The sequence below is a fragment of the Triturus cristatus genome, chromosome 12 (genome assembly GCF_964204655.1).
Source record: "Triturus cristatus chromosome 12, aTriCri1.1, whole genome shotgun sequence".
Classification (NCBI taxonomy): Eukaryota; Metazoa; Chordata; class Amphibia; order Caudata; family Salamandridae; genus Triturus; species Triturus cristatus.
The window spans coordinates 249,931,864-249,948,229 of record NC_140595.1 but is presented as its reverse complement, the minus strand read 5'-3'; positions in this window follow the sequence as shown (position 1 = coordinate 249,948,229).

The following is a 16,366-nucleotide window of genomic DNA, read 5'->3' as shown; positions in this document are numbered from 1 at the left end:
CTGTCCTAATAGCTAAGGTCTTAACTCTTACTCTGGCCTACAGGTTAAGGTCTTAACTCTTACTCTGGCCTAATAGCTAAGGTCCTAACTCTTACTCTGGCCTAATGGCTAAGGTCTTAGACCCATACTCTGGCCTAATGGTTAAGGTCTTAACTCTTACTCTGGCCTACTGGTTAAGGTCTTAACTCTTACTCTGGGCTAATAGCTAATGTCTTAACTCTTACTCTGGCCTAATAGCTAAGGTCTTAACTCTTAGTCTGGCCTAATAGATAATGTCTTAGACTCGTACTCTGGCCTACTGGTTAAGGTCTTAACTCTTACTCTGGCCTACTGGTTAAGGCCTTAACGCTTATTCTGGCCTAATAGCTAAGGTCTTTACTCTTACTCTGGCCTAATAGATAAGGTCTTAGACTCGTACTGTGGCCTAATGGTTAAGGTCTTAACTCTTACTCTGGCCTACTGGTTAAGGTCTTAACTCTTACTCAGGCCTAATAGCTAAGGTCTTAGTCTCGTACTCTGGCCTAATGGTTAAGGTCTTATCTCTTACTCTGGCCTACTGGTTAAGGTCTTAACTCTTACTCTGGCCGCACAGCTTAGGTCTTAACTCTTACGCTGGCCTACTGGTTAAAGTCTTAACTCTTTCTCTGGCCTAATAGCTAAGGTCTTAACTCTTACTCTGGCCTAATAGCTAAGGTCTTAACTCTTACTCTGGCCTCATAGCTAAGGTCTTAGACTCGTACTCTGGCCTAATGGTTAAGGTCTTAACTCTTACTCTGTCCTAATAGCTAAGGTCTTAACTCTTACTCTGGCCTAATAGCTAAGGTCTTAACTCTTACTCTGGTCGAATGGTTAAGGTCTTAACTCTTACTCTGGCCTAATAGCTAAGGTCTTAACTCTTATTCTGGCCTAATAGCTAAGGTCTTAGACTCGTACTCTGGCCTACTGTTTAAGGTCTTAACTCTTACTCTGGCCTACTGGTTAAGGTCTTAACTCTTACTCTGGCCTAATAGCTAAGGTCTTGGACTCGTACTCTGGCCTAATGGTTAAGGTCTTAAATCTTACTCTTGCCTACTGGTTAAGGTCTTAACTCTTACTCTGGCCTAATAGCTAAGGTCTTAGACTCGTACTCTGGCCTAATGGTTAAGGTCTTAACTCTTACTCTGGCCTACTTGTTAAGGTCTTAACTCTTACTTTGGTCTACTGGTTAAGGCTTAACTCTTACTCTGGCCTAATATCTAAGGTCTTAGACTCGTACTCTGGCCTACTGTTTAAGGTCTTAACTCTTACTCTGGCCTACTGGTTAAGGTCTTAACTCTTACTCTGGCCTAATAGCTAAGGTCTTAGACTCGTACTCTGGCCTAATGGTTAAGGTCTTAACTCTTACTCTGGCCTAATAGCTAAGGTCTTAACTCTTACTCTGGCCTAATAGCTAAGGTCTTAGACTCGTACTCTGGCCTAATGGTTAAGGTCTTAACTCTTACTCTGGCCTAATAGATACGGTCTTAAATCTTACTCTGGCCTAATAGCTAAGGTCTTAGACTCGTACTCTGGCCTACTGGTTAAGGTCTTAACTCTTACTCTGGCCTAATCGCTAAGGTCTTAGACTTGTACTCTGGTCTAATGGTTAAGGTCTTAACTCTTACTCTGGCCTAATAGCTAAGGTCTTAGACTCGTACTCTGGTCTAATGGTTAAGGTCTTAACTCTTACTCTGGCCTGCTGGTTAAGGTCTTAACTCTTACTCTGGCCTAATAGCTAAGGTCTTAGACATGTACTATGGCCTACAGGTTAAGGTCTAAACTCTTACTCTGGCCTACTGGTTAAGGTCTTAACTCTTACTCTGGCCTAATAGCTAAGGTCTTAACTCTTACTCTGGCCTAATAGCTAAGGTCTTAGACTCGTACTCTGGCCTAATGGTTAAGGTCTTAACTCTTACTCTGTCCTAATAGCTAAGGTCTTAACTCTTACTCTGGCCTAATAGCTAAGGTCTTAACTCTTACTCTGGCCGAATGGTTAAGGTCTTAACTCTTACTCTGGCCTAATAGCTAAGGTCTTAACTCTTACTCTGGCCTAACAGCTAAGGTCCTAGACTCGTACTATGGCCTACAGGTTAAGGTCTTAACTCTTACCCTGGCCTACTGGTTAAGGTCTTAACTCTAACTCTGGCCTAATAGATAAGGTCTTAGACTCGTACTCTGGCCTAATAGCTAAGGTCTTAGACTCGTACTCTGACCTAATGGTTAAGGTCTTAACTCTTACTCTGGCCTACTGGTTAAGGTCTTAACTCTTACTCCGGCCTAATGGTTAAGGTCTTAACTCTTACTCTGGCCTACTGGTTAAGGTCTTAACTCTTACTCTGGCCTAATAGCAAAGGTCTTAGAATCGTACTATGGCCTACAGGTTAAGGTCTTAACTCTTACTCTGGCCTACTGGGTAAGGCCTTAACTCTTACTCTGGCCTAATAGCTAAGGTCTTAGACTCGTACTCTGGCCAACATGTTAAGGTCTTAACTCTTACTCTGTCCTAATAGCTAAGGTCTTAACTCTTACTCTGGCCTACAGGTTAAGGTCTTAACTCTTACTCTGGCCTAATAGCTGAGGTCCTAACTCTTACTCTGGCCTAATGGCTAAGGTCTTAGACCCATACTCTGGCCTAATGGTTAAGGTCTTAACTCTTACTCTGGCCTACTGGTTAAGGTCTTAACTCTTACTCTGGGCTAATAGCTAATGTCTTAACTCTTACTCTGGCCTAATAGCTAAGGTCTTAACTCTTAGTCTGGCCTAATAGATAATGTCTTAGACTCGTACTCTGGCCTACTGGTTAAGGTCTTAACTCTTACTCTGGCCTACTGGTTAAGGCCTTAACGCTTACTCTGGCCTAATAGCTAAGGTCTTTACTCTTACTCTGGCCTAATAGATAAGGTCTTAGACTCGTACTGTGGCCTAATGGTTAAGGTCTTAACTCTTACTCTGGCCTACTGGTTAAGGTCTTAACTCTTACTCAGGCCTAATAGCTAAGGTCTTAGTCTCGTACTCTGGCCTAATGGTTAAGGTCTTATCTCTTACTCTGGCCTACTGGTTAAGGTCTTAACTCTTACTCTGGCCGCACAGCTTAAGTCTTAACTCTTACGCTGGCCTACTGGTTAAAGTCTTAACTCTTTCTCTGGCCTAATAGCTAAGGTCTTAACTCTTACTCTGGCCTAATAGCTAAGGTCTTAGACATGTACTATGGCCTACAGGTTAAGGTCTAAACTCTTACTCTGGCCTACTGGTTAAGGTCTTAACTCTTACTCTGGCCTAATAGCTAAGGTCTTAACTCTTACTCTGGCCTCATAGCTAAGGTCTTAGACTCGTACTCTGGCCTAATGGTTAAGGTCTTAACTCTTACTCTGTCCTAATAGCTAAGGTCTTAACTCTTACTCTGGCCTAATAGCTAAGGTCTTAACTCTTACTCTGGTCGAATGGTTAAGGTCTTAACTCTTACTCTGGCCTAATAGCTAAGGTCTTAACTCTTACTCTGGCCTAATAGCTAAGGTCTTAGACTCGTACTCTGGCCTACTGTTTAAGGTCTTAACTCTTACTCTGGCCTACTGGTTAAGGTCTTAACTCTAACTCTGGCCTAATAGATAAGGTCTTAGACTCGTACTCTGGCCTAATAGCTAAGGTCTTAGACTCGTACTCTGACCTAATGGTTAAGGTCTTAACTCTTACTCTGGCCTACTGGTTAAGGTCTTAACTCTTACTCCGGCCTAATGGTTAAGGTCTTAACTCTTACTCTGGCCTACTGGTTAAGGTCTTAACTCTTACTCTGGCCTAATAGCAAAGGTCTTAGAATCGTACTATGGCCTACAGGTTAAGGTCTTAACTCTTACTCTGGCCTACTGGGTAAGGCCTTAACTCTTACTCTAGCCTAATAGCTAAGGTCTTAGACTCGTACTCTGGCCAACATGTTAAGGTCTTAACTCTTACTCTGTCCTAATAGCTAAGGTCTTAACTCTTACTCTGGCCTACAGGTTAAGGTCTTAACTCTTACTCTGGCCTAATAGCTAAGGTCCTAACTCTTACTCTGGCCTAATGGCTAAGGTCTTAGACCCATACTCTGGCCTAATGGTTAAGGTCTTAACTCTTACTCTGGCCTACTGGTTAAGGTCTTAACTCTTACTCTGGGCTAATAGCTAATGTCTTAACTCTTACTCTGGCCTAATAGCTAAGGTCTTAACTCTTAGTCTGGCCTAATAGATAATGTCTTAGACTCGTACTCTGGCCTACTGGTTAAGGTCTTAACTCTTACTCTGGCCTACTGGTTAAGGCCTTAACGCTTATTCTGGCCTAATAGCTAAGGTCTTTACTCTTACTCTGGCCTAATAGATAAGGTCTTAGACTCGTACTGTGGCCTAATGGTTAAGGTCTTAACTCTTACTCTGGCCTACTGGTTAAGGTCTTAACTCTTACTCAGGCCTAATAGCTAAGGTCTTAGTCTCGTACTCTGGCCTAATGGTTAAGGTCTTATCTCTTACTCTGGCCTACTGGTTAAGGTCTTAACTCTTACTCTGGCCACACAGCTTAGGTCTTAACTCTTACGCTGGCCTACTGGTTAAAGTCTTAACTCTTTCTCTGGCCTAATAGCTAAGGTCTTAACTCTTACTCTGGCCTAATAGCTAAGGTCTTAACTCTTACTCTGGCCTCATAGCTAAGGTCTTAGACTCGTACTCTGGCCTAATGGTTAAGGTCTTAACTCTTACTCTGTCCTAATAGCTAAGGTCTTAACTCTTACTCTGGCCTAATAGCTAAGGTCTTAACTCTTACTCTGGTCGAATGGTTAAGGTCTTAACTCTTACTCTGGCCTAATAGCTAAGGTCTTAACTCTTATTCTGGCCTAATAGCTAAGGTCTTAGACTCGTACTCTGGCCTACTGTTTAAGGTCTTAACTCTTACTCTGGCCTACTGGTTAAGGTCTTAACTCTTACTCTGGCCTAATAGCTAAGGTCTTGGACTCGTACTCTGGCCTAATGGTTAAGGTCTTAAATCTTACTCTTGCCTACTGGTTAAGGTCTTAACTCTTACTCTGGCCTAATAGCTAAGGTCTTAGACTCGTACTCTGGCCTAATGGTTAAGGTCTTAACTCTTACTCTGGCCTACTTGTTAAGGTCTTAACTCTTACTTTGGTCTACTGGTTAAGGCTTAACTCTTACTCTGGCCTAATATCTAAGGTCTTAGACTCGTACTCTGGCCTACTGTTTAAGGTCTTAACTCTTACTCTGGCCTACTGGTTAAGGTCTTAACTCTTACTCTGGCCTAATAGCTAAGGTCTTAGACTCGTACTCTGGCCTAATGGTTAAGGTCTTAACTCTTACTCTGGCCTAATAGCTAAGGTCTTAACTCTTACTCTGGCCTAATAGCTAAGGTCTAAGACTCGTACTCTGGCCTAATGGTTAAGGTCTTAACTCTTACTCTGGCCTAATAGATAAGGTCTTAAATCTTACTCTGGCCTAATAGCTAAGGTCTTAGACTCGTACTCTGGCCTACTGGTTAAGGTCTTAACTCTTACTCTGGCCTAATCGCTAAGGTCTTAGACTTGTACTCTGGTCTAATGGTTAAGGTCTTAACTCTTACTCTGGCCTAATAGCTAAGGTCTTAGACTCGTACTCTGGTCTAATGGTTAAGGTCTTAACTCTTACTCTGGCCTGCTGGTTAAGGTCTTAACTCTTACTCTGGCCTAATAGCTAAGGTCTTAGACATGTACTATGGCCTACAGGTTAAGGTCTAAACTCTTACTCTGGCCTACTGGTTAAGGTCTTAACTCTTACTCTGGCCTAATAGCTAAGGTCTTAACTCTTACTCTGGCCTAATAGCTAAGGTCTTAGACTCGTACTCTGGCCTAATGGTTAAGGTCTTAACTCTTACTCTGTCCTAATAGCTAAGGTCTTAACTCTTACTCTGGCCTAATAGCTAAGGTCTTAACTCTTACTCTGGCCGAATGGTTAAGGTCTTAACTCTTACTCTGGCCTAATAGCTAAGGTCTTAACTCTTACTCTGGCCTAACAGCTAAGGTCCTAGACTCGTACTATGGCCTACAGGTTAAGGTCTTAACTCTTACCCTGGCCTACTGGTTAAGGTCTTAACTCTAACTCTGGCCTAATAGATAAGGTCTTAGACTCGTACTCTGGCCTAATAGCTAAGGTCTTAGACTCGTACTCTGACCTAATGGTTAAGGTCTTAACTCTTACTCTGGCCTACTGGTTAAGGTCTTAACTCTTACTCCGGCCTAATGGTTAAGGTCTTAACTCTTACTCTGGCCTACTGGTTAAGGTCTTAACTCTTACTCTGGCCTAATAGCAAAGGTCTTAGAATCGTACTATGGCCTACAGGTTAAGGTCTTAACTCTTACTCTGGCCTACTGGGTAAGGCCTTAACTCTTACTCTGGCCTAATAGCTAAGGTCTTAGACTCGTACTCTGGCCAACATGTTAAGGTCTTAACTCTTACTCTGTCCTAATAGCTAAGGTCTTAACTCTTACTCTGGCCTACAGGTTAAGGTCTTAACTCTTACTCTGGCCTAATAGCTGAGGTCCTAACTCTTACTCTGGCCTAATGGCTAAGGTCTTAGACCCATACTCTGGCCTAATGGTTAAGGTCTTAACTCTTACTCTGGCCTACTGGTTAAGGTCTTAACTCTTACTCTGGGCTAATAGCTAATGTCTTAACTCTTACTCTGGCCTAATAGCTAAGGTCTTAACTCTTAGTCTGGCCTAATAGATAATGTCTTAGACTCGTACTCTGGCCTACTGGTTAAGGTCTTAACTCTTACTCTGGCCTACTGGTTAAGGCCTTAACGCTTACTCTGGCCTAATAGCTAAGGTCTTTACTCTTACTCTGGCCTAATAGATAAGGTCTTAGACTCGTACTGTGGCCTAATGGTTAAGGTCTTAACTCTTACTCTGGCCTACTGGTTAAGGTCTTAACTCTTACTCAGGCCTAATAGCTAAGGTCTTAGTCTCGTACTCTGGCCTAATGGTTAAGGTCTTATCTCTTACTCTGGCCTACTGGTTAAGGTCTTAACTCCTACTCTGGCCGCACAGCTTAAGTCTTAACTCTTACGCTGGCCTACTGGTTAAAGTCTTAACTCTTTCTCTGGCCTAATAGCTAAGGTCTTAACTCTTACTCTGGCCTAATAGCTAAGGTCTTAGACATGTACTATGGCCTACAGGTTAAGGTCTAAACTCTTACTCTGGCCTACTGGTTAAGGTCTTAACTCTTACTCTGGCCTAATAGCTAAGGTCTTAACTCTTACTCTGGCCTCATAGCTAAGGTCTTAGACTCGTACTCTGGCCTAATGGTTAAGGTCTTAACTCTTACTCTGTCCTAATAGCTAAGGTCTTAACTCTTACTCTGGCCTAATAGCTAAGGTCTTAACTCTTACTCTGGTCGAATGGTTAAGGTCTTAACTCTTACTCTGGCCTAATAGCTAAGGTCTTAACTCTTACTCTGGCCTAATAGCTAAGGTCTTAGACTCGTACTCTGGCCTACTGTTTAAGGTCTTAACTCTTACTCTGGCCTACTGGTTAAGGTCTTAACTCTAACTCTGGCCTAATAGATAAGGTCTTAGACTCGTACTCTGGCCTAATAGCTAAGGTCTTAGACTCGTACTCTGACCTAATGGTTAAGGTCTTAACTCTTACTCTGGCCTACTGGTTAAGGTCTTAACTCTTACTCCGGCCTAATGGTTAAGGTCTTAACTCTTACTCTGGCCTACTGGTTAAGGTCTTAACTCTTACTCTGGCCTAATAGCAAAGGTCTTAGAATCGTACTATGGCCTACAGGTTAAGGTCTTAACTCTTACTCTGGCCTACTGGGTAAGGCCTTAACTCTTACTCTAGCCTAATAGCTAAGGTCTTAGACTCGTACTCTGGCCAACATGTTAAGGTCTTAACTCTTACTCTGTCCTAATAGCTAAGGTCTTAACTCTTACTCTGGCCTACAGGTTAAGGTCTTAACTCTTACTCTGGCCTAATAGCTAAGGTCCTAACTCTTACTCTGGCCTAATGGCTAAGGTCTTAGACCCATACTCTGGCCTAATGGTTAAGGTCTTAACTCTTACTCTGGCCTACTGGTTAAGGTCTTAACTCTTACTCTGGGCTAATAGCTAATGTCTTAACTCTTACTCTGGCCTAATAGCTAAGGTCTTAACTCTTAGTCTGGCCTAATAGATAATGTCTTAGACTCGTACTCTGGCCTACTGGTTAAGGTCTTAACTCTTACTCTGGCCTACTGGTTAAGGCCTTAACGCTTATTCTGGCCTAATAGCTAAGGTCTTTACTCTTACTCTGGCCTAATAGATAAGGTCTTAGACTCGTACTGTGGCCTAATGGTTAAGGTCTTAACTCTTACTCTGGCCTACTGGTTAAGGTCTTAACTCTTACTCAGGCCTAATAGCTAAGGTCTTAGTCTCGTACTCTGGCCTAATGGTTAAGGTCTTATCTCTTACTCTGGCCTACTGGTTAAGGTCTTAACTCTTACTCTGGCCGCACAGCTTAGGTCTTAACTCTTACGCTGGCCTACTGGTTAAAGTCTTAACTCTTTCTCTGGCCTAATAGCTAAGGTCTTAACTCTTACTCTGGCCTAATAGCTAAGGTCTTAACTCTTACTCTGGCCTCATAGCTAAGGTCTTAGACTCGTACTCTGGCCTAATGGTTAAGGTCTTAACTCTTACTCTGTCCTAATAGCTAAGGTCTTAACTCTTACTCTGGCCTAATAGCTAAGGTCTTAACTCTTACTCTGGTCGAATGGTTAAGGTCTTAACTCTTACTCTGGCCTAATAGCTAAGGTCTTAACTCTTATTCTGGCCTAATAGCTAAGGTCTTAGACTCGTACTCTGGCCTACTGTTTAAGGTCTTAACTCTTACTCTGGCCTACTGGTTAAGGTCTTAACTCTTACTCTGGCCTAATAGCTAAGGTCTTGGACTCGTACTCTGGCCTAATGGTTAAGGTCTTAAATCTTACTCTTGCCTACTGGTTAAGGTCTTAACTCTTACTCTGGCCTAATAGCTAAGGTCTTAGACTCGTACTCTGGCCTAATGGTTAAGGTCTTAACTCTTACTCTGGCCTACTTGTTAAGGTCTTAACTCTTACTTTGGTCTACTGGTTAAGGCTTAACTCTTACTCTGGCCTAATATCTAAGGTCTTAGACTCGTACTCTGGCCTACTGTTTAAGGTCTTAACTCTTACTCTGGCCTACTGGTTAAGGTCTTAACTCTTACTCTGGCCTAATAGCTAAGGTCTTAGACTCGTACTCTGGCCTAATGGTTAAGGTCTTAACTCTTACTCTGGCCTAATAGCTAAGGTCTTAACTCTTACTCTGGCCTAATAGCTAAGGTCTTAGACTCGTACTCTGGCCTAATGGTTAAGGTCTTAACTCTTACTCTGGCCTAATAGATAAGGTCTTAAATCTTACTCTGGCCTAATAGCTAAGGTCTTAGACTCGTACTCTGGCCTACTGGTTAAGGTCTTAACTCTTACTCTGGCCTAATCGCTAAGGTCTTAGACTTGTACTCTGGTCTAATGGTTAAGGTCTTAACTCTTACTCTGGCCTAATAGCTAAGGTCTTAGACTCGTACTCTGGTCTAATGGTTAAGGTCTTAACTCTTACTCTGGCCTGCTGGTTAAGGTCTTAACTCTTACTCTGGCCTAATAGCTAAGGTCTTAGACATGTACTATGGCCTACAGGTTAAGGTCTAAACTCTTACTCTGGCCTACTGGTTAAGGTCTTAACTCTTACTCTGGCCTAATAGCTAAGGTCTTAACTCTTACTCTGGCCTAATAGCTAAGGTCTTAGACTCGTACTCTGGCCTAATGGTTAAGGTCTTAACTCTTACTCTGTCCTAATAGCTAAGGTCTTAACTCTTACTCTGGCCTAATAGCTAAGGTCTTAACTCTTACTCTGGCCGAATGGTTAAGGTCTTAACTCTTACTCTGGCCTAATAGCTAAGGTCTTAACTCTTACTCTGGCCTAACAGCTAAGGTCCTAGACTCGTACTATGGCCTACAGGTTAAGGTCTTAACTCTTACCCTGGCCTACTGGTTAAGGTCTTAACTCTAACTCTGGCCTAATAGATAAGGTCTTAGACTCGTACTCTGGCCTAATAGCTAAGGTCTTAGACTCGTACTCTGACCTAATGGTTAAGGTCTTAACTCTTACTCTGGCCTACTGGTTAAGGTCTTAACTCTTACTCCGGCCTAATGGTTAAGGTCTTAACTCTTACTCTGGCCTACTGGTTAAGGTCTTAACTCTTACTCTGGCCTAATAGCAAAGGTCTTAGAATCGTACTATGGCCTACAGGTTAAGGTCTTAACTCTTACTCTGGCCTACTGGGTAAGGCCTTAACTCTTACTCTGGCCTAATAGCTAAGGTCTTAGACTCGTACTCTGGCCAACATGTTAAGGTCTTAACTCTTACTCTGTCCTAATAGCTAAGGTCTTAACTCTTACTCTGGCCTACAGGTTAAGGTCTTAACTCTTACTCTGGCCTAATAGCTGAGGTCCTAACTCTTACTCTGGCCTAATGGCTAAGGTCTTAGACCCATACTCTGGCCTAATGGTTAAGGTCTTAACTCTTACTCTGGCCTACTGGTTAAGGTCTTAACTCTTACTCTGGGCTAATAGCTAATGTCTTAACTCTTACTCTGGCCTAATAGCTAAGGTCTTAACTCTTAGTCTGGCCTAATAGATAATGTCTTAGACTCGTACTCTGGCCTACTGGTTAAGGTCTTAACTCTTACTCTGGCCTACTGGTTAAGGCCTTAACGCTTACTCTGGCCTAATAGCTAAGGTCTTTACTCTTACTCTGGCCTAATAGATAAGGTCTTAGACTCGTACTGTGGCCTAATGGTTAAGGTCTTAACTCTTACTCTGGCCTACTGGTTAAGGTCTTAACTCTTACTCAGGCCTAATAGCTAAGGTCTTAGTCTCGTACTCTGGCCTAATGGTTAAGGTCTTATCTCTTACTCTGGCCTACTGGTTAAGGTCTTAACTCTTACTCTGGCCGCACAGCTTAAGTCTTAACTCTTACGCTGGCCTACTGGTTAAAGTCTTAACTCTTTCTCTGGCCTAATAGCTAAGGTCTTAACTCTTACTCTGGCCTAATAGCTAAGGTCTTAGACATGTACTATGGCCTACAGGTTAAGGTCTAAACTCTTACTCTGGCCTACTGGTTAAGGTCTTAACTCTTACTCTGGCCTAATAGCTAAGGTCTTAACTCTTACTCTGGCCTCATAGCTAAGGTCTTAGACTCGTACTCTGGCCTAATGGTTAAGGTCTTAACTCTTACTCTGTCCTAATAGCTAAGGTCTTAACTCTTACTCTGGCCTAATAGCTAAGGTCTTAACTCTTACTCTGGTCGAATGGTTAAGGTCTTAACTCTTACTCTGGCCTAATAGCTAAGGTCTTAACTCTTACTCTGGCCTAATAGCTAAGGTCTTAGACTCGTACTCTGGCCTACTGTTTAAGGTCTTAACTCTTACTCTGGCCTACTGGTTAAGGTCTTAACTCTAACTCTGGCCTAATAGATAAGGTCTTAGACTCGTACTCTGGCCTAATAGCTAAGGTCTTAGACTCGTACTCTGACCTAATGGTTAAGGTCTTAACTCTTACTCTGGCCTACTGGTTAAGGTCTTAACTCTTACTCCGGCCTAATGGTTAAGGTCTTAACTCTTACTCTGGCCTACTGGTTAAGGTCTTAACTCTTACTCTGGCCTAATAGCAAAGGTCTTAGAATCGTACTATGGCCTACAGGTTAAGGTCTTAACTCTTACTCTGGCCTACTGGGTAAGGCCTTAACTCTTACTCTAGCCTAATAGCTAAGGTCTTAGACTCGTACTCTGGCCAACATGTTAAGGTCTTAACTCTTACTCTGTCCTAATAGCTAAGGTCTTAACTCTTACTCTGGCCTACAGGTTAAGGTCTTAACTCTTACTCTGGCCTAATAGCTAAGGTCCTAACTCTTACTCTGGCCTAATGGCTAAGGTCTTAGACCCATACTCTGGCCTAATGGTTAAGGTCTTAACTCTTACTCTGGCCTACTGGTTAAGGTCTTAACTCTTACTCTGGGCTAATAGCTAATGTCTTAACTCTTACTCTGGCCTAATAGCTAAGGTCTTAACTCTTAGTCTGGCCTAATAGATAATGTCTTAGACTCGTACTCTGGCCTACTGGTTAAGGTCTTAACTCTTACTCTGGCCTACTGGTTAAGGCCTTAACGCTTATTCTGGCCTAATAGCTAAGGTCTTTACTCTTACTCTGGCCTAATAGATAAGGTCTTAGACTCGTACTGTGGCCTAATGGTTAAGGTCTTAACTCTTACTCTGGCCTACTGGTTAAGGTCTTAACTCTTACTCAGGCCTAATAGCTAAGGTCTTAGTCTCGTACTCTGGCCTAATGGTTAAGGTCTTATCTCTTACTCTGGCCTACTGGTTAAGGTCTTAACTCTTACTCTGGCCGCACAGCTTAGGTCTTAACTCTTACGCTGGCCTACTGGTTAAAGTCTTAACTCTTTCTCTGGCCTAATAGCTAAGGTCTTAACTCTTACTCTGGCCTAATAGCTAAGGTCTTAACTCTTACTCTGGCCTCATAGCTAAGGTCTTAGACTCGTACTCTGGCCTAATGGTTAAGGTCTTAACTCTTACTCTGTCCTAATAGCTAAGGTCTTAACTCTTACTCTGGCCTAATAGCTAAGGTCTTAACTCTTACTCTGGTCGAATGGTTAAGGTCTTAACTCTTACTCTGGCCTAATAGCTAAGGTCTTAACTCTTATTCTGGCCTAATAGCTAAGGTCTTAGACTCGTACTCTGGCCTACTGTTTAAGGTCTTAACTCTTACTCTGGCCTACTGGTTAAGGTCTTAACTCTTACTCTGGCCTAATAGCTAAGGTCTTGGACTCGTACTCTGGCCTAATGGTTAAGGTCTTAAATCTTACTCTTGCCTACTGGTTAAGGTCTTAACTCTTACTCTGGCCTAATAGCTAAGGTCTTAGACTCGTACTCTGGCCTAATGGTTAAGGTCTTAACTCTTACTCTGGCCTACTTGTTAAGGTCTTAACTCTTACTTTGGTCTACTGGTTAAGGCTTAACTCTTACTCTGGCCTAATATCTAAGGTCTTAGACTCGTACTCTGGCCTACTGTTTAAGGTCTTAACTCTTACTCTGGCCTACTGGTTAAGGTCTTAACTCTTACTCTGGCCTAATAGCTAAGGTCTTAGACTCGTACTCTGGCCTAATGGTTAAGGTCTTAACTCTTACTCTGGCCTAATAGCTAAGGTCTTAACTCTTACTCTGGCCTAATAGCTAAGGTCTTAGACTCGTACTCTGGCCTAATGGTTAAGGTCTTAACTCTTACTCTGGCCTAATAGATAAGGTCTTAAATCTTACTCTGGCCTAATAGCTAAGGTCTTAGACTCGTACTCTGGCCTACTGGTTAAGGTCTTAACTCTTACTCTGGCCTAATCGCTAAGGTCTTAGACTTGTACTCTGGTCTAATGGTTAAGGTCTTAACTCTTACTCTGGCCTAATAGCTAAGGTCTTAGACTCGTACTCTGGTCTAATGGTTAAGGTCTTAACTCTTACTCTGGCCTGCTGGTTAAGGTCTTAACTCTTACTCTGGCCTAATAGCTAAGGTCTTAGACATGTACTATGGCCTACAGGTTAAGGTCTAAACTCTTACTCTGGCCTACTGGTTAAGGTCTTAACTCTTACTCTGGCCTAATAGCTAAGGTCTTAACTCTTACTCTGGCCTAATAGCTAAGGTCTTAGACTCGTACTCTGGCCTAATGGTTAAGGTCTTAACTCTTACTCTGTCCTAATAGCTAAGGTCTTAACTCTTACTCTGGCCTAATAGCTAAGGTCTTAACTCTTACTCTGGCCGAATGGTTAAGGTCTTAACTCTTACTCTGGCCTAATAGCTAAGGTCTTAACTCTTACTCTGGCCTAACAGCTAAGGTCCTAGACTCGTACTATGGCCTACAGGTTAAGGTCTTAACTCTTACCCTGGCCTACTGGTTAAGGTCTTAACTCTAACTCTGGCCTAATAGATAAGGTCTTAGACTCGTACTCTGGCCTAATAGCTAAGGTCTTAGACTCGTACTCTGACCTAATGGTTAAGGTCTTAACTCTTACTCTGGCCTACTGGTTAAGGTCTTAACTCTTACTCCGGCCTAATGGTTAAGGTCTTAACTCTTACTCTGGCCTACTGGTTAAGGTCTTAACTCTTACTCTGGCCTAATAGCAAAGGTCTTAGAATCGTACTATGGCCTACAGGTTAAGGTCTTAACTCTTACTCTGGCCTACTGGGTAAGGCCTTAACTCTTACTCTGGCCTAATAGCTAAGGTCTTAGACTCGTACTCTGGCCAACATGTTAAGGTCTTAACTCTTACTCTGTCCTAATAGCTAAGGTCTTAACTCTTACTCTGGCCTACAGGTTAAGGTCTTAACTCTTACTCTGGCCTAATAGCTGAGGTCCTAACTCTTACTCTGGCCTAATGGCTAAGGTCTTAGACCCATACTCTGGCCTAATGGTTAAGGTCTTAACTCTTACTCTGGCCTACTGGTTAAGGTCTTAACTCTTACTCTGGGCTAATAGCTAATGTCTTAACTCTTACTCTGGCCTAATAGCTAAGGTCTTAACTCTTAGTCTGGCCTAATAGATAATGTCTTAGACTCGTACTCTGGCCTACTGGTTAAGGTCTTAACTCTTACTCTGGCCTACTGGTTAAGGCCTTAACGCTTACTCTGGCCTAATAGCTAAGGTCTTTACTCTTACTCTGGCCTAATAGATAAGGTCTTAGACTCGTACTGTGGCCTAATGGTTAAGGTCTTAACTCTTACTCTGGCCTACTGGTTAAGGTCTTAACTCTTACTCAGGCCTAATAGCTAAGGTCTTAGTCTCGTACTCTGGCCTAATGGTTAAGGTCTTATCTCTTACTCTGGCCTACTGGTTAAGGTCTTAACTCTTACTCTGGCCGCACAGCTTAAGTCTTAACTCTTACGCTGGCCTACTGGTTAAAGTCTTAACTCTTTCTCTGGCCTAATAGCTAAGGTCTTAACTCTTACTCTGGCCTAATAGCTAAGGTCTTAGACATGTACTATGGCCTACAGGTTAAGGTCTAAACTCTTACTCTGGCCTACTGGTTAAGGTCTTAACTCTTACTCTGGCCTAATAGCTAAGGTCTTAACTCTTACTCTGGCCTCATAGCTAAGGTCTTAGACTTGTACTCTGGCCTAATGGTTAAGGTCTTAACTCTTACTCTGTCCTAATAGCTAAGGTCTTAACTCTTACTCTGGCCTAATAGCTAAGGTCTTAACTCTTACTCTGGTCGAATGGTTAAGGTCTTAACTCTTACTCTGGCCTAATAGCTAAGGTCTTAACTCTTACTCTGGCCTAATAGCTAAGGTCTTAGACTCGTACTCTGGCCTACTGTTTAAGGTCTTAACTCTTACTCTGGCCTACTGGTTAAGGTCTTAACTCTAACTCTGGCCTAATAGATAAGGTCTTAGACTCGTACTCTGGCCTAATAGCTAAGGTCTTAGACTCGTACTCTGACCTAATGGTTAAGGTCTTAACTCTTACTCTGGCCTACTGGTTAAGGTCTTAACTCTTACTCCGGCCTAATGGTTAAGGTCTTAACTCTTACTCTGGCCTACTGGTTAAGGTCTTAACTCTTACTCTGGCCTAATAGCAAAGGTCTTAGAATCGTACTATGGCCTACAGGTTAAGGTCTTAACTCTTACTCTGGCCTACTGGGTAAGGCCTTAACTCTTACTCTAGCCTAATAGCTAAGGTCTTAGACTCGTACTCTGGCCAACATGTTAAGGTCTTAACTCTTACTCTGTCCTAATAGCTAAGGTCTTAACTCTTACTCTGGCCTACAGGTTAAGGTCTTAACTCTTACTCTGGCCTAATAGCTAAGGTCCTAACTCTTACTCTGGCCTAATGGCTAAGGTCTTAGACCCATACTCTGGCCTAATGGTTAAGGTCTTAACTCTTACTCTGGCCTACTGGTTAAGGTCTTAACTCTTACTCTGGGCTAATAGCTAATGTCTTAACTCTTACTCTGGCCTAATAGCTAAGGTCTTAACTCTTAGTCTGGCCTAATAGATAATGTCTTAGACTCGTACTCTGGCCTACTGGTTAAGGTCTTAACTCTTACTCTGGCCTACTGGTTAAGGCCTTAACGCTTATTCTGGCCTAATAGCTAAGGTCTTTACTCTTACTCTGGCCTAATAGATAAGGTCTTAGACTCGTACTGTGGCCTAATGGTTAAGGTCTTAACTCTTACTCTGGCCTACTGGTTAAGGTCTTAACTCTTACTCAGGCCTAATAGCTA